The sequence below is a fragment of the Euleptes europaea genome, chromosome 10 (assembly GCF_029931775.1).
Source record: "Euleptes europaea isolate rEulEur1 chromosome 10, rEulEur1.hap1, whole genome shotgun sequence".
NCBI classification, from domain to species: Eukaryota; Metazoa; Chordata; class Lepidosauria; order Squamata; family Sphaerodactylidae; genus Euleptes; species Euleptes europaea.
Window position 1 is genome coordinate 30651 of NC_079321.1, and position 23132 is coordinate 53782.

Genomic DNA, 23132 nt, shown 5'->3' on the forward strand with positions numbered 1-23132 from the left:
GAATAGCTTCTTATTGCAATCCGAGTTTTACTTGCAAGTTGTATTTACCACCTGGAGGTTGGCAACCCCAGGGGAGGTCACACAGAGAAGGCCTGCAGGGCGCCCCCGCTCCCCCCTCCCAGGCGGGAGGGCAGCCAGCGGTGGGCCCCAGCAAACGAGGCACCAGGGGGGCGCAGCCCGCAGTCAATCGGCAAGGGAGGAAGGAAAACAGAGAAAGAGGAAAAGGGAGGAAGGGAGAAAGAGCGAGAAAGGGAGAAAGAAATGGAGAGAAGGGGAGAAAGTAAGAAAGGGATGGAGGGAAAGAAAGAAAAGGACAGAGGGAGACTAAGAAAGAGACAGAAAAGAGGGAGAAAGAAAGCGAGACAAAGGAGAACGAGTGACAGAAAAAGAGGAAGAAAAGAGAGAAAAGCCTCCCCCAGCCACACACAACCGTGCACGCCGGCCCGCGCAACCGGGCCCCGGCCTCCACCCTCCCCTGCCCACACACACACACCCTACGGCACATGGAGTCCCGAGCAACTGGGCCCCAGTCTCCGTGCCCTCCCCCCACGAGTCCATAAAAGGCCCCCCTGAAGCCCAATCGGCTCCCGCATGCATGCTCTGCCGCCGGAAGCTGCCAGCCTCTTCCCCCCCCTCGCTGCTCAACAGCCGACAGGCAGCGAGAGGGGCTTACAATGTGCCGTGGCATTCCTGCATGCCGTGGCTATAGGGGGCAGCCTTGGAGGAAGCATCCCTCCCCCTCCCTTCTCGCTGACCAACAGCGGACAGTTGGCGAGAGGAGGTCCAAAGGGCACTGCACCGCCCCTGTAAGCCGTGGCCCCAGGAACACCCTTGGAGAGGGCCGCCCTGCGCCCCACCTCCGTGACAGGGCCCCGGAGCTCCCGAGGGCCACAAAAAATGTCCTCGGGGCCGCATATGGCCCCCGGGCCTGAGGTTCCCCATCCCTGCTGTAGGGCTACCAACTTACACTTGCTGCAAGTGTAATTATTGTTATCCTCAGGTAAAAATACAAAGATGCCACAGACATTGCATGTTACTGCCTCAGTCCCAGAGCACTGCCTCTACTCCCAAGAGTTGTCATTCCACTCAGGGGGCTGTCATTCCATTCCCAGAGCAAATATTCTCTTCTTAGGGACCATCATTCCTGTCTGGGGGCTGTCCTTCAAGTCCCAGAGCACTGATGCAATTCTGAGGGACCGTCATTCCACCATGTCATATATCACTCCAGTCTCAGAGCATGGAGCCTACTCCGGGGGGGGGGGGCTGTCATTCCATTCTGCGATCTGCCAATCCAGACCCAGAGCACGGATTCTATTGCTAGGGACCTTCATGCCACTCCGGGGGCTGTAATTCCTCCCCCAGAGCACACGATAGTTTGCAGCTCTTGTTCCATTCTGGGAACTGTCCTTCCAGTCCCAGAGCACGGATTCTATTGCTAGGGACCGTCATTCCCAGAGCAGTCTCTCTGGGCCTAGAGACCTTCATGGGAAATCCCTTCCACGTTTTCTGCGCTACTTTTCTTGCGGTGGAGGGTATTTCCACGGAGCCCATGCAAGTCCATCGACATTCTCTCCAGTGGCCCTTCCAGCCGCTCCCCTTGTTCGCGATGGGCGCTCCTGCCAGCCCTCGCGCCCCTGCGACTGACCGCTAGAGGGTGGGCCCGGAGGGAGAGCGGGGGCCCCGCGGGCTCTCTGCCCCCTCCGCCTCGCCCGCCTTCCCGCTCTCCCCTTCCCGGAGGCGGCGCGCGGCGGGGAGGGCGCCGGTGCCGCAGAGCGCGGGCCGCCGCGGGGAGGCCGGCAGGGGGCGCTGCGCCCTCGCGCGCGGGGCGAGCCCGGGGCCGGGGCGGCCGCGGAAGGCGGAGGGCGGCCGCGGCGGGGCGCGCCGGGGGGGGGGGAGCGGCGGCGGCCCCGGCGTGCCACGGTGTGTGTGTGTGTGTGTGCGCGCGCGCCCCCCGTGCGCGCGCCTCGCTCTCTATATAGGATGTGCGGCGGCGAGAGGGGCGGCTGCGCCAGCTCGGGGCTGTGAGGCACGCGGCCGGCTCGCCCTGCCTCGCCGAAAGCAGCGGCTCTGCGCTAGCAGCGGCTCGCCCGCCCCGGCGCCGCGAAGCCCGGCCGGCCGGTCAGCCAGCCAGCCAGCCAGCCAGCCGGCCGCCTCCTCGGGCGCCCTTCTCTGCGTGCGCGGCGGGCGGGCGGGCGGGCGGGCGGCTGCGTGTGGTGCCAATGGCCGGGGCCCAGCCAGGCGTCCACGCTCTCCAGCTCCAGCCCGTCCGCGTCTCGGCCAACCTCAAGAAGGGCACCACCTTTGTCAAGTGGGACGATGTAAGTTGATGGCGGGGCGGGGCGGGGCAGGGCAGCCCTCCTTCCCCCACCTTTCCCTGGTGGCCAAGGGCGGCGCGGGGGGGGGGAGAGAAATGGCCAGGCGTCATTGCGCAGTGGGCAGCGCTGATCGAGGAGGACTTGCCACATGTTCGCGGTGGCGGGGGGGGGGGAGATGCCTCGCGAAAACCGCTGCTCGTCTGAGGCGTGGGGCTGGGGGTGTCTGTGGGGCGAGGCCGCGGGCTCCGCCTGGGGTCTGTTGTGCGGAGCCTCGAAGTTGTTTGCGGGCGAGCGGAGAGCGGGCAGCAGCCCAAGCGGCGCCTTGGGGCAGCCGCGCCGCGCGCGCCGGGGGCCCGTCCCTGCCGGCCTCCCTCCCTCTGGGCAGCCTCTGTCCGAGCAGGCGTCGGGCGAGAGCGGCCGCGGTCCGGAAGAGCCCCGCCGGCTCCGCGCGCAGAAGGCTCCTCGGGCGGGGGGGGGGGGGCTGCCGCGCAGAGGCCGGGCAGTTGCGCCCGTTTGTGCACGTGGGGAAAGGTGGCGGCGCTGGAGGCCACGCGCGGAGGTGCGGCGTAGACGAGTTCCGCTCCTTCCAGAGGAGGGCGGGTCAGAGTCGCTCCATCTGCCTCCAGTGAGGTGGGGGGTGGGGGGTGGGGGTGGGGGGGCACGCCCGCTGGTCCGGCGAGAGAGGGTCCCGGCAACTTGCTGCCGGGCCGGTGCTGCCAGCTGTTCTTTAGGAGGAAAGTTGGGAGAGGAGCGAGCGGGGCGGCGCGGGCGGGGTTGCGAGAAGCGACCTGCGGGCCGCGGGAAGGGCTTTGCCTCCCGCGAAGTTGCCCGTGGCAACAAGCAACGCGGTGCTTGGAGGGGCGAGCAGCCCGGGGATGTCTTGAAGGGAGGGAGGGAGGCACGCTGACGGGTGGATGTCGCCTCTGTGACCGTGGGGGGTGGGAGGTGGAGATGGTTTTGATCAAGTGAAATTTGGAAAAAATGAGATGTTTTCCCCTACAATGGGCAGGTCTTTTACCCCCAACTTGGTTAGATCTTGTACGTCCCATTTATTTTTCAATTTATTTTTTTGCCCTCTAGTGCAAAGTTGAGGGGCATTTGTGGAGAACCTTTGCTGCGTATCTGCTAGTGATGTCTTGAGTTCCCATATGTTCCAAGTCCTGGACCTCTGGGTTTCCTTCACTGCCACGGCTCTCCAAATTTCTCCTTTTCATGCTGGCTCTTAGTTCTGTAGAAGAGCATCTCTGTGTACTGCTGTCTTGCTAGAGTTCAAGGTAGAAAGTAACATGTCAGTGGCCTATCCAGCATGGAGGGGGTTAGACAAGACATCTGAATAAATGACCCCCATAAATGACTCTCGTTGATAAGCACGGGCTATGGGGAGGGACCGTGACTCGGCATGCAGAAGGCCCCAGGCGCAATCCCCAGCACCCCCAGTTAAAAAGACCTTGGTGACGTGAAAGTCCTCTGCCTGAGACCCTGGAGAGCTGCTGCCAGTCTAAGTAGACAACTCTGACCACAATCAACCAAGGGTCTGATTCAGTAGAAGGCAGCTTCAGATGATGCTGGAAGCAAGCTGTCCCCAGTGGGGGTCAAAGCAGTTTGAGGAGGACAGGTTTCGGGAGGGAGGGAAGAGGTACAAGGGAGAGGGCGTCCGGGAGTCCCTCTCCCCCCAAGCACCAGCCGTTGGCTTCTGATTTTGAAGGCTCAATGGCTGCATTCTGTAGAAGGATGAAAAATAAATTCCATGGCATTATAACTAACCAGTGGGATATAGGGGTCGGTGGGTCTGGCCGAAAACCAGGGGAGCCACTTGTGAATCGCCCCTGCGGCTCAGAGCTCAGTCTCTGCTATTCGGGTCCGTCCCCCTCTGTTTCAGCCTAACCTACCTGCAGGGTTTTAGGAGGATAAGAGTGGGAGTGGAGAGACTTGAAGGAGGCTGGAGTAAAAATGTACTGGATGTAGTTGCACCCTTCGCTGCTGTTTGCATAGACGTGTGCCTGGATTGTGTCATTTCAGAGTCCAGGCGGAAATTCACTTGATGGCATTCTTGTTCGTGTATGTAGAAAACAAATATGCCGGGACATATGCAAGTCTTCTCCCTCCCCCAAATGGAAGAGCACGGCGTTATTTGACATGTCTCCCCCCCACCCCAAAAAAGTCCGAAGTGTTACAGGCTAGACACAGATTGTCCATCTCCATGTGCACGGGGCTTAATTTGTTTGAGAAACGGCAAGGTGGGTGCTGTCCTTCAGCGGCTGAGAAGTCAGTATCAGTGTGGCCATTAGAATGCAAAAGCGTTCTTGCTGAAGCATCCAGGAAGCTTGTCGGTATTAAATGGGCAAAAGGCTGGTGTGTGATCCCAACTGTGGTTTAATGTATTTGAACTGAGCCCATAATCTTCCCCTCCCCTGCAGGTTTACTTAAGATGCCCCCAAACATGTAACTGGCGAGGAACAACTGGTTCCTGCTGCTGGGAGATGTGTAGTCTGGAAATGCTGGCCCATGAAAAAGTGTGGGCCCCCTTCTCCTGCGCACAGTGGAGAGGGCATTTCCTTGTAGGTGCTGAAAGGATTGGTGTGCATCTTGGGCTAGGATATGACCACATGAAGCGGCCTGATACTGAGTCAGACTTCTGGTCTAGCAAGGTCAGTATTGTCAACTCAGACTGGCAGCAATTCTCCAGGGTCTCAGAGGGAGGTTTTCCACATCTCTAGCTGTCTGGATTTTTTGACCAGTGGTACGGGGGGTTGAACCTAGAATCTTCTGCATGCAAAATGGATACTTTACTAGATTGAAAGGCTGAAAGGGGATGACCATGGCTGCATCCACAGAGAAATGGCAATTGTGCAGTAGCAAACGTTTGCACCTGGATTTTCCTTTGTGAACAAGGAGATCCATCCTGCAACACAATGATGGCACAACAGCTAAGAGGGTTAATGCATGCAGCTCTCCACTGCTTTTTTGGCAAGTTATGTTCAGGTTTCTACCGACGCTGTTGTGTTTTTATTATTATTATTATTATCATTTTATTATTTTTGTTACAGCAGCTTTTAGTGGTTCTAGGGTTTTAAAGCTAGATTGAGATGGACTGTGGGAAGTATTTTAACTACTATGGCTTGCTTGTTCGTTTAAAGTGGATTACTTTAGTTTGTTTATTAGTCTAATCTGTTTTGTAAGCCACTTGGACTGCTTTCTAGCAGGAGGGGCAGGATATAAGTCTAACATAACCATGGAAGCCACCCTGAGCTCATTGGGGGAAGGACAGGATAAAAACATGGCATGTGACGGCTCAGAGGTATGGAGAGTATTTGCTTCATCAAGCAATGACCAGCATCGCCAGATCTGCTGCTTGTCTCGTTAGGCAGAGGGAATGCCATCTGTTACAGAAGTAAGTCATGTGTTTCAGAGTGTGGATGGCGCCGAGCGTCTGTATGCCCAGTCGTGTCTGAGCAATGAATGTTCCTTACAGGAGTTTCAGCATATTGCCCTGGTGCTTCAGTCAAGAGAGATGGGAGTTGAGTGTGGGTGACAGATAGCGGTGAGATCATCTTGTGCCAACATCAAATTTTGCAAACAGATCGTAGCCCCAGCGGTGGTTTGAAAGGAGGACTGAAAAACGAAATCCCCTCATGTGGGGCTCTATGCATGAGATCGAATTGTGATGTTGCCTCCTTATCAAAGATGTAAAAGCAGCAGATACAGTGAGGGGGAAAAAAGTATTTGATCCCCTGCTAAATTTGCCCGTTTGCCCTCTGACGAAGAAATGACCAGTCCATAATTTTAATGGTAGGTTTATTGTAGCTGTGAGAGACAGAATAACAACAGGAAAGCCCCCAGAAACCCAGAAGACAGAAGTCAGAGATTGATGTGCATTATAATTAGTGAAATAAGTATTTGATCCCCTATCAACCAGCCAGATTAGGGTTAGGGTTCTGCTGTCCACAGAAGCAATCAATCCATCAGATTCCAAACTAGCCACCATGACCAAGACCAAAGAATGTCCAAGGATGTCAGGGACAAGATTGTAGACCTGCACAAGGCTGGACTGGGCTACAAGACCTATTGCCAAGCAGCTTGGTGGGAAGGTGACAACCCTCACCCTAATCCTAACTGTCAACTTCCCTCGGTCTGGGGCTCCATGCAAGATCTCATCTTGTGGAGTTGCAATGATCGTGAGAATGGTGATGAAGCAGCCCAGAACTACACGGGGGGAACTTGTCAATGATCTCAGGGCAGCTGGGACCATAGTCACCATGAAAACAGTTGGTAACACACTACGCCATGAAGGACTGAGATCTTGCAGAGCCTGCAAGGTCCCCTTGCTCAAGACAGGACATGTGCAGGCCCGTCTGCAGTTTTCCAATGCACATCAATGACCCAGAGGAGAACTGGGTGAAAGTGTTGTGGTCAGATGAGACCAAAATCGAAGTCTTTGGCATCAACTCAACTCACCATGTTTGGAGGAGGAGGAATGCTGCCTACGACCCCAAGAACACCATCCCCACCATCAAACATGGAGGGGGACATATTATGCTTTGGGGGTGTTTTTCTGCTAAGGGGACAGGAAACCTTCACCGCATCGAAGGGACGATGGACGGGACCCTGTATCGTCAAATCTTGGGTGAGCACCTCCTTCCCTCAGCCAGGGCATTGAAAATGGGTCGAGGATGGGTATTCCAGCATGACAATGACCCAAAACACACGGCCAAGGCAACAAAGGAGTGGCTCAAGAAGAAGCGCATTAAGGTCCTGGAGTGGCCTAGCCAGTCTCCAGACCTTAATCCCATCGAAATTCTGTGGAGGGAGCTGAAGGTTCGAGTAGCTACACATCAGCCTCGAAATCTTACTGACTCGGAGAGGATCTGCAAAGAGGAGTGGGACAAAATACCTCCTGAGATGTGTGCAAACCTGGTGGCCACCTACAAGAAACGTCTGACCTCTGTAATTGCCAACAAGGGTTTTGCCACCAAGTACTAATTCATCTTTTGCAAAGGGATCAAATACTTATTTAACTCATTATAATGCACATAAATCTCTGACTTTTGTCTTCTGGGTTTCTGGGGTTTTTCCAGTTGTTATTCTGTCTCTCACAGCTACAATAGACCTACCATTAAAATTATGGACTGGTCATTTCTTCGTCAGAGGGCAAACGGGCAAATTCAGCAGGGGATCAAATACTTTTCCCCCTCACTGTATATGCTTCACAGTGTTTGGGGAAACCGTGTCTTACTGGGGGTATAGGATCTCTTCCAAGTCCGTTGGATACTGGAGTATCAGAACTGCATTAGAGTCCAGTGAAGATAATTTTGTATTGGGTGCTTCTTACTAGCTTACTCACCACTGTCATTGCTCGGCACTTTTTAAAGTCTGTATCTGGCTGCCAATTGAGCCTTTGTCCTTAATGTTGATGAATAGCAGGAGCTGCGTATTCTAAAGCAGAATGGAAAGTATCTTCTCTCTGCTGCTACATCCCCAGGGCTACCAAAACAAAATAGAATTGTGCAAGGGACAAGTACACCTGGTAATTGACAGAGGTGGATGTGGATGAACAGAGAACTCCATGATGAGCTAAAGAAGAAAAAGAAATCTTCAAGAAATGGCGGCAAGGACTTACCTCTAAAGAAGGGTATCTGTGGGTTGCTGGGCGCTGTAGGTCAGCCAACCCTGAGGCCAAAGCTTAGAGTGAGTTGAGGCTTGCAGGGGAGACTCTCTATAAAAAGAAAAACGTCTTCAGGTTTGTGAGAAAAGAGGGAAAAGAGTCCATAGGCCCACTGTTGGTTGAAAATTGAGAAACTGTGATAGAGGATAGAGAGCAGAAAGGCTCAATGCCTATTTTGCCTCAGTTTTTCCCCAGAAGAAGAGAACAGGTCCATCTAGAGACATGGTAGTAGACAAGGCATGGTGTCCCAGCTGTTGGTTGACATGAATAGAGAGGTAGTTGAGAAGCACCTGGCTGCATTGGGTGAGTACAAATCCCCAGGGCCAGACAGTATGCACTCGAGAGTGCTTAAAGAACTTTCTAGAGAGCTTGCAGAGCCTTTGTCCATCATCTTCCAGACCTCTTGGAGGACGGGAGATGGGCCACAAGACTGGAGGAGGGTGCATCTGAAGGACAACTTGGTGATCCAGGGAAGTCAGCATGGATTTGTCCCCAACAGGTCCTGCCAGACCAACCTCTTTTCCTTCTTTTGATCGTGGGAACACTGTTGACATTGTTTACCTGGATTCCTGTAAAGCTTTTGACAGGATTCCCCATGATGTTCTGGTGGGTAAACTGGAGGCATGCAGACTGGACTCTAAGATAGGGAACTGGTTGGAGAACCGCACTCAAAGAGTAGTTGTCAAGGGCATTTCATCTGATTTGTGAGAGGTATCCAGTGGGGTGCCACAGGGCTCGGTTCTCGGCCTGGTACTTTTCAATATTTTTATGAGTGTTCTGGATGAGGGTGTGGAGGGACGACTCATTAAATTTGCAGATCTTACCAGTCTCAGTCTGATGCTCCACAGTTTCATTTATGGATTCATTCAGTTCTTTTGTACCCAGCCTTTCTCCTCAGTGGGGACCTAGAGATGCTTAACATCCTCTTCCTCGCCTCCATTTTATCCTCCCAACAATCCTGTGAAGTAGGTGAGGCTGAGAGGGTATGATTGGCCCAAGGTCACAGAGAGAGTTTCCCCAGTACAAGTGGAGATCTGAACCTGGATCTCCCAGATCCTAGGCTGACACTCTTAACCCCTCCTCCTGCTCCCTTCCCTTTGACTAGGGATAGGGGAGTTTTGGATGAGTTTCTGCCTCACAGGGGCAACGTCAGCTCTGAGGTGAGGCTGTGCGTCTCTCCTAGGGAAACAGGGTCTGAAGTGGCTCCCAGAAATAGCTGGTTGTGAGAACCAGTGGACACTTGGATACTGCTGAGGTAATCCTTAGCAATTGTGCGCCGCCTTTTTCTGTCTCTCGTGCCAAGGAAGGCAGAGCGGTGACAGACAGCGGAGGCGATGGAGCGGGCTGCACCTCTTCAGAGTGTAGGTGAAGGATTACATGTTGGAATGCTAAAGGTTTCCTGGAAAAAGGGAACCAGCACAAAAAGCAAAGAGAAGGGACAGAAGCCTTTTCCTCTGCTGTATTGAGGAAGCTTTTTTGCGAGGAGGGGCGTTCACAGCTGGAATCTACCACCTGCAGTTGGAAATGGCCTGATCCAGGAGTCCCCAACGTGGTGCCCACGGATACCTTCTCTGGTTCCCACCAGGTGTTGTTAAAAAGCTGGTGGGCCCACGTGGATCTTTTGCCCCAGAAGGTTTCTGATTGGCAGTGCAGATTTAAAAAAAATGTTGCTTTGGCAACAGCTGCCGGCCCAGCACAAAAGATCTTCACTGTGTGGCTGAAGGTCGGCATTGACGGCCATTTTGTGGCTGGCTCTGTCTCCTGTGGCGGCCATTTTGTGGCTGCACCCACCACGTGGTGTCAGAATCCCAAAGGTGCCGGCAGGCTCAAAACGTTTGGGGATCCCTGGTACGGTCCATTCTGGTACCTCAGCTGCCCACCATTTCTCTGGCACTTCTTCAGCAGGTCCCAACATGCTTTCTTTGGTAAAACACGTAGTCTTTACTGGGCTACACTGTACTTGTTCCATGATCATTGAAATCTATTGAGTTGCTGTTCATCCCAAAGATTTTTTTGAGTTGGATGCCCAGCATTTGGTATTAAGGGTGGGGGGCTGTGGGTGTTCTGGACCAGCTGCTGCAAGCAAGAGGCTAAAATCTACGCAGGTACTAAAGGTTGGCGTAAGTTTTATTTATTCATGGGAGAGCTGTGGGAGCTCGCAACAGGCCGGCAGGCTCCCTTTTTTAATTTTTTTACTGTGCCGTTTTCTATTCAGAATAAAGTTCATAGCTCGTGTGTCAGCTGAATAAATGTAATTACTGTGCTTGAATGAGCCATCGCGAGTGCATTGAGAATCCAATTTGGCATTCCTTCTGGTTGGTCTATTGAGCGTACAGAGCCTCAGCTGGTGCTGTGGAGACGCATCCTGGCGGTTGGTTCTGCTTCTGAGGGCTCGGTGAAGGTTTCTCCACCTGTGAGCTGAGTCTCAATAGAAACTCAGAGGCAGCCAGTTGGGCACTGCGATCCCTCGGGCGTGGTGAGTGCGAGGCTGCGACACAGAATAAAAGGATGCCTGTTTAGCTGCGGGGGGCGAGTGGGGGGGGGCTCATAGCTCAGTGGCAGGAGCACATGGCTTTGCGTGCTGAAGGTTCCATGTTTAGTCCCTGACGTTCCCCAATTTTAAGAGCCTCTCCTGAGTCAATGCTGGGGATGACCTCTGCTAGGGAGCTTGGGAGAGATGTTACCATTTGGATCATGTCTTTCATTGGCTTTGTTTATCTGCTCCCTCTTCCCCCAGTGGGGACCCAAAGTGACTGACATCACTCTCCACTTTTTCTTCACATCAACCCTGCAAGGTAGGTTAGGTTGAGAGTATGTGACTGGCTGAAGGTCACCCGGCAGGCTTCCATGGCAGAGCAGGGCTTCAAACCTGGGTCTCCCAGACCCTAGTGTGACATAGGCCTAGACAATATTGACATAGATGGATTGACTTGGTATAAACTTTGTTAAGAAAACAGCTTAAAGTTAACATCAGAGTGTATAATTGATTAAAGTAGTTACCCCCCTGGCCTTTCCACTTGGCTCAAACGTTGAGTTCTACCCACTAATCTAAAAGTTGCAATGCGCTGGAGCTCTCTCGGTGTGCTCGTGGTGTGTTTTAGGATTCGGAACTGTTAAGGAGGAGCGACCAAAATCAAACCTCCAGGACCTTCAGCCAGTACATTAGATTGCTTGAATTCCAGCTGCAGAAGTTTCTGTGTGAAAAGAATGTGGCCCTACTGTAAAAGGAGTCCAGGAAGTTCCGAAAGAGGTGGAGGAGGGAGAACAGGGAGAAGCATTTGCTAGTGTTGGGCTGTTTTACCTGTCCCCACATAGGCTGGGATAGTCTCAGCAGATGAAAGGTACTCCTCAGCTTTATTACTATGGTCTCTCCTGTTCATGCTCCTCTTCTGAATTTTCATGCATGTGGTGCTGTGGTTTGTCCCAGTGGGAAAATGTGCTGAAACGATGCCTGTGGTAGTGGAATTGGCAGCTTGCGCCATCTATTAACAGGAGGCAGCCGCCGCCCACATGTTCAGGCGTCATTCTGCAAGGATGAGGAGCAGAAGGCTGCATGAGGGATCGGTTTTTTCCCTATGTGAAATGTTCCTCTCTGGGTTTCAAGAGCGATGTAAAAGATACCTTGTTTTGTGCTTCTAGAGCTGGCTTGCCTCAGTGAAGGAGAACTGTTCTTGTTAGGGCTGAACAAACAATCTTTGTATAACAGCATTTTTTTAAAAAGTGTTGGAGTACTGTTATATACTTGGTTCTCCCATTTTTTTAAAAAAATTAAAGTCATCTAGACCAGTAACTGTGGTGGGGATGGAAAGGGCCATCAGGTTGCAGGCAACTTATGGTGACCTCGTAGGGTTTTCAAGGCAAGAGACACTCAGACACCGCTTAGCTTCCAAGATCAGACGTGATTGGGCTCGCCTTGCTCGTGCAGGTCAGGGCCCAGTAACTGTGGCCCTGCCTTTTTCTGTCCCCCGTGCCTGCTATATATTGGGCTTGCCTGGCTCATGCAGGCCAAGGCTACTGCATTTGTGGCAGAGGTATTCACCACCTGTGCCACCTGAGATCCTTGGAGACGGGTCTTGGAATCTTATGCATACAAAATGTGCTTTGCCACTGATAGGGAACTTTCCCCATTATGCTGCATACCTACCCTTATTTCGGTCCAGTGACTGCCCAGCAACTTGGGTGTCCATGGTATTCCGCCTCCCCCCTTAGTGCAGGGGTGGGGAACCTTTTTTCTGTCAAGGGCCATTTGAATATTTATAACATCATTCCCGGGCCATACAAAATTATCAACTTAAAAATTAGCCGACCAAGCCCCAAGCAGGCAGCTGCCCCAGATGACCCCCCCAGCACAGGCAAGCAGGCAGGCATGCAACCGGTGGCACACTTGCCCACCTGGTGGCACAGGATGGTCTGTTGCATCAGCCGGGTGTAGCCATCCAGCCACATGCCGGAGTTGCTCCTGATCCGCATGGTCGGGGCCGGATTCTACAGCCGGCTCCTGCTACCTCCGCCTGCAGGGATGAAATGAGGACGCACTGGCTAAGAACTCGCCCCCCCACGCATTCTGGCCCTGCCACCTTTAACCCCTCCATTGTCGCTGCTCCCTCTGACGGCGAAGTGTCTGTGTGAAATTAAGGCAGTTTTTAGAGATAGTTATTGTTAGAGATAGAGAAAGGCAGTGTGAGCTGCCTGAAGTGTCTTGAGGCTGTGGAATTTCCCTGTCTGGGGATCTCGCAGGAGGAGGGTTGGGGCCCTGTAGGAGCGCCTCTGTTTCCACCTGCCTTCTACCTGTATATTTGTGCACTAGCAGTACAATAATGACAAAAATTTGCAATGCTCCCTTCTTCAAAGGGAGCCAACGGCGCATACTTGAGCATCCAAGTGTGAATACAGGGTCAAGTTATTTTGCTACTGTGCCAGAGGGAGCAGCTATAGAAAAGGAACAAGCTCTCGTAGATGCCCAGTGGGGGAACAACTGCAAGGAGGAAACCGGAAAGCTGCAGTTGGTGCACTCGGGGACATAAGGGAAGGGGAAGGTCCTTCGGTTATGGGGGTCTTAGGCTGTGAAGGGCTTTAAGGGTCATAAGTGGCACCTTGACTTGAACTCAGAAACTTGCGGGCAATCAAATTGTAGCTCTTCTGAAGTAGCTGAGATTTGTTCATATCAGCCTGACTCTGATAGTAATTAGGTCACTGCTTTCTTAACCAGTTGTAGTTTCTGCAGTCATTGAGGGTAGCCCAGCATAGGGCTTGGTACAGTAGTCCAGCCAGGATGTTACAAAAGTGCCAGGTAGCATGGCTCGAGTGGCTGAACCTAAGAAGCGGAAGAGTTTGCGAACCGGACACAGCTGGTGGAAGGCACTCTTGGTTACTACACCAGCCTGCTTCTCAAACAGTCCAACAGGGCTCATGAGCAGCCCTAAGCGCTGTGAACGTGTGGTACAATCCCCATGTTTATCCAGGTTCCAGTCCCCAGTTTCATTCATAAAAAGTATGCTAGCTCTTTCTTACAAACAGATGTGCACATGTACAGGCAGAGAGAGTGCATGCGTTCAGTGACACAGGGCTACTGTGTCGTGCAAACCCTGTTGTGTGAGGGGCCAGGGGGCCCTTATCCAAAAAGCGCCTGGAAGCAGGCTTCTTGATGCTAGGTAAGGGTGGACAGAATGCAGATGTGAAGACAGGGCAGCCTAAGAGTGGAGTGTGTGGAGCTTGGAGAGAAGGAGAGACGTTACTGAGAGGTGAAGCTGCAAGAGGAGTTGAAGGCTGGCAGAAATGGATTTTTGGAAGCCCTTGAAGTCAGAGCCAAGTGGGTCTGTAGCAGACATGGCTTGAGTAAACTCCTCATCCTAACATTACACAGCTTCTGAAAGGCATGTTTCCCTAGCAAAGGAATTTAAATGCTTGACATGACGCGCTGCTTTCTAGAGTAGAAACCTTATTGGATGCTGTCAGGGTTGGCATGACAGATTGGAAAATCTCTGGCGGCAAGCATTGTCAAGGACATAACCTTCCCCCAACGCTGACTATTCATTCTGATGCTTACAAGGTTTGCAGTTGATTTTCTATTGAAAGGTCAGAGTGTAAAGTAGAAGCTATGCAGACATTTGCTTGTCTTTGCAGGGACCAAATGGGTTCATCATCTGCCACCTCAGCCTGTGTAGTCATGGTAAGAAGGAAAGTAAGCCCTTTGGTATTTTTGCATGCCATCAAGTCACAACTGACTTATGGCAACCCCATAAGGTTTTCAAGGCAAGAGATGTTCAGAGGTGGTTTGCCATTGCTTGCCTCCCCATCACGGCTCTGGTGTTCCTTGGAGGTCGCCCATCCAAATACTAACCAGGGCCGACCCTGCGTAACTTCTGAGATCTGACGAGATCAGGCTACCCTCGGGCTATCCCTTCAATAACCTCTTGAAAGTCTCTTCTAGATTCTGTTAACCTTTAGCCGATATATCCTTTGAAACGTTAAATCTTAAGTTACACCAATAAGCAAGATTTGGCAATTAATAGTTCTTCATGAGGAGTGCTCAGATCTTTGGAGGCAGCGTCATTTGAAATACCAGTGCTGGGAGGCAATTCTGAGGGGAAATAATTCTGTATACTAGGATTATTTTCCCTTCATGGAAAGCCACAGAATTGCACTGGTAGTATCTTTAGTGAAGTTGCCCCTGGAGATTTTGGATCAGGGAAACGGCTTTCTTGTTGAAAGCCCTTGTTGCAACATTCTCCACTGCATCTAAATCTAAAACTGACCCATTTCTTCCCGGCAGTCTGCTTGTGGGGATCATCCCGGTGAGCCTCATGGTGTCCCCCTTGCACGGGTGTGTTGGGAGTGGATGAGTAGCCGTACAGAGTCAACTAGAGATGAGGTCCACTCAGTACTAGACTGCTAACAATTGGATCGCTATCGTTGAGAACAGACCAAAATTGTTAATCCTAACTATACTTAGATGTGACATCAGGATTTAAAAAAATAGCTTAGTACTATGAGGATTTAGAGTTCTGAGTGGTGTTTTGTGGTTTAGGAAAAAAGCAGCGCACCAGTAAGTACTATGAGCCGAGTTTCAGGGGGGTGGGCTGTGCTCGTCTGCAGCAGTGGGACATATTTTGAGCACCTTAAAGACCAACAGAATTTCCCCATGTTTCAGCTTTCATGAGTCAAAGCTCAGTTTGTCTGAACTAAGAATGAACACTTAGACCCTGGGAAATTTTGTTGGTCTTTAAGGTGCCACTGGACTCAAAGTATGTACCAAGTGACTCCACAGTTGAGAAATACTGGCATTTTGGGAGGATGAAATGTTGATTGTGTGTGTGTGTGTGTGTGTGTGTATTTTGAGCCTTGTAGTGATGGTTAAAGATACATCTAGGGTCAGTATATCCCAAGTTGGCTGAAGCTGATTCAAAAGGGTCACATGTCAGAGGGATGGTAAGCCTTTTAAAGTTCAAATCTGAAGGCAACAAGGAGTGGGCTGATTGACTCTTGTTGACCCTTCTTATCTCTGTACTTTGGGCACACAGGTTTCCAGTTGCAGCTTTCTCAGCACTTAAGCCTTGAACGTGTGTTTCAAGGGGTCAGAATGATCATTTTAGTAGTTTTAGTGTGTCAGATTTGTAATGGGCTTTGAAACTTGTGGTTGATAAAAGAGCAAGAGTCCAGTAGCACCTTAAAGACTAACAAGATTTCTGGCAGGGTAGGAGCTTCCGTGAGTCGTAGCTCACTTCTCCAGATATCAGTTATCTGAAGGTATCTGAAGAAGTGAACTGTGACTCACAAAAGCTCATACCTTGCCAGAAATTTTGTTAGTCTTTAAGGTGCTACTGGACTTCTGCTCTTTTCTACTGCTATTGACAGACTAACATGGCTGCCCATCGTGATCTATCTTGTGGCTGCTAGTTAGGCGCAGCCTAACTGAAGAAGAGTTGAAGTTCACAGAAGGGGTTAGATCCAACCAACTTCTCTGCTGGTGAAAATCAAAAGAGAAGGGATTCCCTTTGACTACTGAAAAGGCTCTGCTGGGGGTGGGGTCCATGCAGAGCTACATAGGCAAAAGCCATGAAGGATAGGGATGGAAATAAAGAGGGGGATTGGCTGAGACTGTGTGAAAAAGATGACTAGATCCAACCCAAGAAATGGTTCCTCCTGATGTAATTTGTGACCAGTTGAGTATCTATCCTTCCATTTTTCCTAGGAGAAAAGTTGGCCTTTATCTCCTCCAGTTACGACTGCAGTGTACCCACTTAATAACTGGGCACCCCTGGTCATGTGCTTAGAACTGGAGAAGGCGCTGGGTAGAGGCTGTTGTGAGCTATTTATGCAGTACGCAGAGAACTTAAAACCTGTCCCTAAAATGTTTCGTGATATGCTTCTGTTAATAGACGCAGGAGAGTAGTTCAATTGAGAGAGACTGAACATCTGATAATGAGGATGAAAGATCAGGGTTTGTTTAGAAGGCAGTATCTCTCCCCCCCCCCCCCGCATGCCAATAAACACCTTCCATGTTTAAATGTAGCCAAGTGTTGACAACTTGGCTATGTTTCAAACACAGTCTTAAGTTTCTTCAGGAAGAGTCCTGTCAGTTCTTTGATGAACACTGTAGGAGTCACTAACACAATATATACAGGATCCAGATAATCACAGTAGTGATGCTACTTTGGGGGATGGTAACATTTTGGTGTTTTCTTCTGAGGTATTTGGGCACTGATAGATAATTGGGACCCTACAGCTTTTCATGGGTGTAGACAAGGACGCAGCTGCTGGCTGAGCATGACTTGCCTTAGGAAGCTCACCTTTCCTTGCTTCACTGTTGTTACTTGGATATTTCCATCATCCTGTAGTGCTTGCAGGTGATGTTAAAATATGGGACATACCTTTATCTGAAAGTGGGAGTGCATAGAAGTATCCTAAATCAGTCCCACAATGTATTATGCGCTAGAACGGATTGAGTTCACTATAGTAACAGGCAGCCAGTTGTGCTTTGTGTAGTGGTTCCATACCTGAACAAACCTTCCCGTGGTGCGATTGTCACAGATTGTGGTCTGTGTGTGCCTGGACTGCGAACCACTGAAGCTTTCATTGATGACAGGGGCTTGTGTGTGGCACGGTCCTTCACACAAAGTAATCCTTGCATGGAAAATTGGCATGCTGATGAGACACCCCGATTATCATGTGTAGGGAATTGGTTGGCTCGAGGGGCATGTGGTCATGGGAATTCCCAGCTGCAGTCCAGATACAGGGTGACCTTCCTTGTGAGACCTGAAAAACTATGTATTCACTTAATACCTGCCTTTCTCAACAGTGGGGCTAAAGCAGCTTACAATGTTCTCTCTCTTCCATTTTATCCTTATAATAACCCTGCAACGTAGGTTAGGCCAAGAGTACGTGGCTGGCCCAAGGTCACCCAGCAGGCTTCCACGGCATAGTGGAGATTCAAACCTGGATTTCCTAGATACTAATCCAGCACTCTTAACCACAACACCACCACCCTGGCTCTGAACTAGGATAGTTTTGGCAAGAATTTTCTTTTTATAGCCCTTGACTTTATGCTAGGTTGGTTTATTGGCTGGAGAGCTCATTTCTAAGTTGCAGCGCTGGAGTATTTTTGTCTGTTTTAACACTGACCCCTAAGAAATGTAAAGCGCTGCATTATTGATGCATAATATTGTTGTGTCAGCATCTTGTTTAACAAACCACCATTGACTAACACACGGAACGCCCAGAGGACATGTTACAACTCCCATTGTTGGCTTATGAGTCCGATTCAATTAATGTTCTGAGAATGAAATATCTGCTAATACTTAATAATGAGTTTAGGGCCACTTACTTGAAAGCTACGTGTCTGCTTTTGCCGTTTTATTAGCTAGTGTCAGCACTAACACAGCACTAACACAGTTCTTTTGTTATGTGTGTAAATTAACGGTTAGGAAAGAGGGACCAAAGAGTGGCAAGTGGGTAAGAATAGTCAAATGAGTACAGTCTGCATCTCGCTGGAACAATTTTGGTTACTTCAAGCAAGTCTGACTTGCCTTGTCTCGAGATCTGGTCCCTGCTGGCTGTTACATTGTAAACCAGTTACTCCAAAATTGTTGGCTTGGAATAGTGGCTCTAAAGGGCCCCAAATAGTTAACTGGTTAAAAGGTTAGAAGTAGGCATAGAGGGTAAGTTTGGGGATCCTAACCATTGGCTGCCCTTAGTGCTCTTGTGGGAGTGAAGGAAATGACGAAACAGGCGGGAAGGCCTTCTTAAACTTCGCCCAGCCCCCGGTTCCTCCCCCATAAATCCCTCCTCCCCGGCACTTCCAAGGAGAGCTGGCTCCAAAGCAGCAAGTGAGCCTTGCTGAAGTTGCGGTGGGGGAGGGACAGCCAGGAAAGGGCATTTGCTGGTGAGAATTGGCAGGAAATGGCCGGGTTTCAATGCCTCTTTTCCTCCCCCCCCAACAATCCTCCCCTCTAAGCACCCCCCCTGCCCTCCTGTTGGCTTTTTAAAGGGTCTCCTTCAGCCTGGGACTCTGGCCTTCAGTGGCTGGCTTGCAGGCGGCTGCTTGTATAAGTTAATAAGGGGCGGCCTCCTGTAGACCGAAGTGAGAAAGACCAAAAGCCGCGTGGTTTGAGTGTCAGGCGAGGGGGGGGGATTCCTGTCCCCGCTCAGCTTTGAAACCAGCAGGAAGACCTTGACACTCTCTCACACGAATGCACCTCACAGGGTTGTTGTGAAGGATGAGTGGAGTATGAAAGCTGTGAATGTAGCCCTGAGCTCCTGGTTGAAAAATGTGAGAGAAAGACGGCTCCTCACTACTCTTATCCTGTGGCAACGAACCTCCGCTTGTTGCCAAACTGTCTTGCCCGGGTAGCTCCAGCATGCAGGGAAAGGTAAGATGGGGGGCTGGGGGCTGCCCTTGACTCATCCTGCTGCTCCGTGGGCCAGGGGAGTCACTCTAAAACCAGCATATTACGTGAGCAACCAATTACATATTTGTGCACTTGGGAAAATGCTTTGCACATGCAGACTTGAGGAATAACTGCATGGATTGGAACGTGTTCCACTTGCCAAGCATATGAGGCTGCTCCTGGGAGTTACCGAAGAAAAGCCATAAAGAAAGAAGAGTTAAAAATAACCACAGATCCCCACAGCATAACTTGTCAGGTCGTCCTTGGAGTGCGGGCCACCACCAGTAGCAGTCCACAGGACCTGGCAGCCCTTTTTGCCATCTGCCTTCATCTTGCATCTTCAGCAATTCAGGTATTCAGAAAACGTTCAGTCAGCAGCTTGTTGGAAGCCGGGTGCTTGAAAACAGGCTCTGGGACAACTGAACCGGTGTCCAGGGGTTTAACTAAAAACTTCCCTTTGGCACACAACTCGTGCTCTTTCAAAGGAGAAACGCCCCACACCGTACTGAGGGGTGGCTGAGGGGAGACATGATAGAGGTCTATAAAATTATGCATGGTTTGGAGAGAGTGGACAGGGAATAGTTTTTCTCCCTCTCCCGTAATACTAGAACATCTGCTAAAGCTGGAGGGTGAGAGATTCAAAACAGATAAAAGGAAGTATTTTTTCACACAACGCATAGTTAAATTGTGGAACTCCCTGCCCCAGGATGTGGTGATGGCTGCCAGCTTGGAGGGCTTGAGAGGAGCGTGGACATGTTCATGGAGGAGAGGGGTATTCATGACTGTTAGTTAGAATGGATACTAGTCATGCTGCATACCTATTCTCTCTAGTATCAGAGGAGCAGGCCTATTATTTTGGGTGCGGTGGAACACAGGCAGGATGGTGCTGCTGCAGTCGTCTTGTCTGTGGGCTTCCTAGAGGCACCTGGTTGGCCACTGTGTGAACAGACTGCTGGACTTGATGGGCCTGGGTCTGATCCAGCAGGGCCTTTCTTATGTTTTTATGTACTGTAAAAGTGCTGCAAAGTCTTATCCAGGTAGGCTATGAAATTATACCTGCGAAGTCAGCAAGTAGTACCCTCTTTGGACACGAAGAAGTAGATGGGAGAAAACAAAGAGGGCAGCTGAGGAAGGGAGCTTTCTGTACGTTGACTGATAAACTCGTGAGCTGGTATCTCAGGACTGTTTTTATCGCTCCGATCAGGAAGAGGTGGAAGTGGGTTGCTGCTGCTTACTGAAGTACAAGGGCTCTCGGGAAGAAGGGGTTCATAACAATGGGCTGAGGGCCTGGAGTGGTTTGACTCCTTCCCTCCCCCCCCATTGCTAGCACCTCCTCCCTGGGCCCTTAGAGAAGCTGCACCGCGGTGCAGGCAGCCTGGCTCTAAGGCATAATTGGGGGATCCTCCGAGGCTTACAAGGCTTGCATAATTGGCAGTTGTTAAACTGTAGGCATCACTGGATTGAAATATAGCATGATACATGTGGAGCAAACAACCAAAATCGCGTAAGGAACACACTGTATATTTCCAGGGGGGCTAGAACTTGGGAGATGACAATGATGCCATGAATGCCGTGACAGGGGAATGGGCTTTGTAAATGAACTCTGCAATAAGTAAAGGCGATTGTCTCTTTCAAAAGTTATAGATTTGAGGCTGCATCCCCAAGAGGGAAGCAGGCTTATAACGCTTGGCTTTGCATAGTGCTCGGCTTCTGCGGTGCTGGGTTACAGCACCCTGCCCGGACATCTCGTCCAGCAGTTGTGAAGAGCTAGAAGACTAAAAGAATCCAGGGCACAGGCTCATATTGCAGGATATGGATGTGGTTTTTTTTGGGGGGGGGAGACATTAGCATTCCTTTGTGTTTACATGTTGGGCATCCAAGATATGTCTTTAGAGAGAGGAAGACTAAAATGAGAGATTTGAGTGTGGTGAGCACTTGATTATTTGTGGATATTGGTGGGCTGCGTTAGGTATAGTTGGCTGTGTTGTACTTTAACATTGTCTGTGTCCTTTCTGTTGCAGGACTCTACAAGTGTGACATCAATTTTCCTCCGAACAGACCCACAAGGGTTTTTCTTGCATTGGACTGACCAAAATAAGGTAATTTCATTGAATTATTCAGGTATCCTCTTGGTAGCTGCACCTGTTCTTTGAGTAAATACCTTGTTGGCATAAATCCCCCCCCCCAAGAGGTAAGAATTTTGGTCCAGGAATTGTAACTACTGGTGTTGTGTGTGAGCATGTTTCTGAAGTAGCGCTCAGCTCCAAGTACCACCTACCTGAATGAAAAGCCTTCTCTTGATAATGTTGATAATGTTGATAATGTTGATAATGTTGATAATGTTGATAATGTTAATGTTGATAATGTTGATAATGTTGATAATGTTGATAATGTTTAGCAAACACTAGAACGAGCCATATACTGTAGGGCAGCAAGATCATGTTAGAGTATGGAATTAATGGTCTACATTGCCCTCCCTTGATCATGAATTTCATGTGTGCATTTTGGGAAATAAGTGGAAGAATTTAGATGGTGGTAAGCATGGTGGAGCTTACATACCTTCAGCTACTGCCTGCATCTGGGGGCAGCAAGGGCCCTGGACAACGCTGACCAGAGTCACAACAAATGGTGGTTAACAACGAGAGGAACTCAGAACAGCCAAGTCTGTTGCTGGAGTGAGTTTTGAACATGGCATGAGCAGGTGAGCCTCAATATTGAACTCTTGCCACATCTTCAGGTTTATGTATTGAGTTGGGCGCTTCCTTGTATTTCCTTGGGGCTGTGAAACACCCTCTTGAAAGGATGCTATAAAGTGTGTTTATTTATAGTACGGTTCTAGTTCTTGAGAAGTGCTTAAAAGCCTATAACTTTTTTAAAAAGTGAATTGGTACAAGGGATTTCCATTTCATTGTTGAGCGTATAAAACTGGTGGTAGAAAGAGCTGTCAAGTCACAGCTGTCTTACAGCAACCCCATAGGGGTTTTCAAGGCAAGAGATGTTCAGAGGTGGTTTGCCATTTCCCGCCTCCATGTGGGCTGAGAGAGTCCGGAGAGAACGGTCACTGGCCCAAAGTCACCCAGCAGGCTTCATGTGCAGGAGTGGGGAATCGAACCCAGTTCTCCAGATTAAAGTCCACCACTGTTAACCACTACACCGTGATGACTCTGGGTAGTTTTTATAAAGACTTTTTAATACAATCTATACAAGTTGAGGAAGGAGTCTCCCTCCCCCCTTTCTAGCTGGTAATGATGGCTCTAGAAATATTTGTTGAAATGTATACTAAAAGGCTTTGTTTAGAAAAACAAAAATAGATCAGCTGCCTGCAAGCTTTGCTCAGGACCGGAATGTTTATTTACAGTCACCGCTGACAGCTCGTGAGAGAGAAGTTGCAAAAAAAGGCTTGTGGGAAGATTTTGTTCCAATGCCAGCGCTCGCTTGTCATGATACTTGGTGAGGGGGTGGCGTGGGAGTTCAGGAGGCAGGCGGGGTAGCTGGGCCCCAAGACGTGGAATATTGATTCTGAACTAGTAATATCAGAGGGGTAGGCAAATAGGAACACGGTCTTGTTTCATCCCCTTGCTAGAAAGAAAGCAATTTCATAGCTGGGTAACCCAAGACCAATGTTCTCGCAGAGAAGGATGAAACATTGCTGAGCTCTGGGCCAAATTTAGCTTTTTCAATTTGGCCTCTCCCTAAAGCAGTGATGGCGAACCTTTTAGAGACCGAGTGCCCAAACTGCAACCCAAAACCCACTCATTTATTGCAAAGTGCCAACACGGCAATTTAACCTGAATACTGAGGTTTCCTCCCAGCTGGGCGGTGGGGAGTCCAGGGAAGGGGGGGCGGCGGGCTACTCCCAGCTGGGCGGCAGGGAGTCCAGGGCAGGGGGGCACTTTGAACTGCAGGCAGCGCGGAGCAGTTAAAAGCCCCCGCAGCCCAGCTGGGCGGCGGGAGTCCAGGGAAGGCAGATGCGACGGCTGCGCGTGCCCACAGAGAGGGCTCGGTGTGCCAAGTCCGGCACGCGTGCCATAGGTTCGCCAACACGGCCCTAAAGCAAAGTTAAATGAGTGTGACAGGCAGCTTAAAAACGTCAGTCAGTGGATATCAGAGTGCAAACATGGCGTTGGTGGCCCCAGAGTGGGAACCTCTGGATGGATAATTCCACCATTATAAGATAGAGTGATCTTTGCCTGGGTAGAATTCAGAAGACATTTCTTGACTAGAGTCTGAAAGGTCATGACATTTAATCTCTTTCTTAATGATTGAATG

General features: G+C 50.3%; 1 long non-coding RNA gene across 1 annotated transcript in view; it reads left to right on the plus strand.

Annotated features, from left to right (window-relative positions):
• Nucleotides 1-2214: 2214 nt before the first annotated feature.
• The window catches only part of LOC130483641 (uncharacterized), a 127622-nt gene continuing 106704 nt past the window's right edge, over nt 2215-23132 (plus strand). Inside the window, exons 1-2 of the long non-coding RNA XR_008933666.1 lie at nt 2215-2318; nt 20885-20962. This is a non-coding gene — a long non-coding RNA (uncharacterized LOC130483641). The remainder of the gene's footprint in view (nt 2319-20884; nt 20963-23132) is intronic.